The following is a 1,292-nucleotide window of genomic DNA, read 5'->3' as shown; positions in this document are numbered from 1 at the left end:
CTTATATCCCCCATGGGTGAAAAAACTAATAATCTGTTTATCAGCTTTCTCTTTTAATTGGAGTTTCTTTTCTTTTACTTTTGTGTGTGTTTTTTTGTTTTCTAATAATTCCATTACTTGCTTTTCCCGTTGTGTGTGTGTGCAGAAAACTGGGCTGTTCTGCTCACTGACGGTATACATCTCTTGCTAGTACACACAGATGTGTGTGTGTGTGTGTGTGGAGTAATTTAATATACATAAACTAGAGCCATGGGATATTGTGTGTGTTCTTGGAGACTCTCTCTGTGTGTGCCTGGGCTTGCACTGTGATGATGATTGATGAACTGCGTTTCGCTATGAGAGGGAAAAATGAAAAAATAATAACAGATGAATTTATATTTATAATTGCGTATGTACACATATAGATTTACATCCATAGTTGGTGTATATTTCTGTGTTTACTGGGTAAATTGGGCTAATTAATAATATTTTTTCTTTGCTTTAGTGTGCGTGGGTCATTGTGTGCTTTTGCCATGCAGGATTTTTGTATTCTGTTTTATGCAGAGCAAATAAAAAAATAGTAGTTAATACAATTTGTATTCGTAATTACTTGAACACACCAGCATACTCAGTGGTCTGTGAGTTATTTTTGTGCAGATTGTGCTCTTAATTTGTGTTTTTTCGTTTTCTTTGCTTGGGCACTGTGTGCTTTTTCCTGCATTGTTGTGTGGTGGAGTGTTTTGAGTGGAGAAAAATAATAAAGAATACACAAATATATTTGTAATTGTGCTTGGTTCGACCAGAAGAAACATTTTGATGTATTTCTGTGCTGTCTACTTTTGATGGTTGTTCTCTTTAATTTCTTTTTTTTCTTTTGAGGGGTTTATTGGGGTTATCTGTTTGTTATTGGGTACTTTGTTTGTTGTTCCCTTTATATGGGTATTCTATGAGTTATGGTTGTAGTTTTCTGCAATGTGTGTGCCTCTGCTGTAATTGTTGAGTGTTGTTTGATTTGGTAGTATGTTCTTATTTTCTTGTTTCCATTGATTTACTTTGTTTCTGGTTTTTCTATCTGTTTTTTTTTCTTGTCTGTAAGCGATTGAAGTAAGACTACTACAAGAAGTATTGTAATGGTAATGATGCGCTACGTGCTGTGTATCCTCGCTCTCCTGCTCTCATGTGCGTGTGTGCACGTCCTCGCTGAAGAAGTGCCTGCCGCCGATCTTTCCGACCAAGTCCCTGATACGGAGAGTGAGACAAAGATTACTTGTCCTGAAGGTGGTGCTGAAGGTCCTGTACTTCCTGAAGGTACT

Source organism: Trypanosoma theileri, assembly GCF_002087225.1.
Source record: "Trypanosoma theileri isolate Edinburgh chromosome Unknown TM35_Tth_58_V1, whole genome shotgun sequence".
In the NCBI taxonomy this organism is placed as follows: domain Eukaryota; phylum Euglenozoa; class Kinetoplastea; order Trypanosomatida; family Trypanosomatidae; genus Trypanosoma; species Trypanosoma theileri.
The sequence above is the reverse complement of the archived record's forward strand: the minus strand, read 5'-3'. Positions refer to the sequence as shown.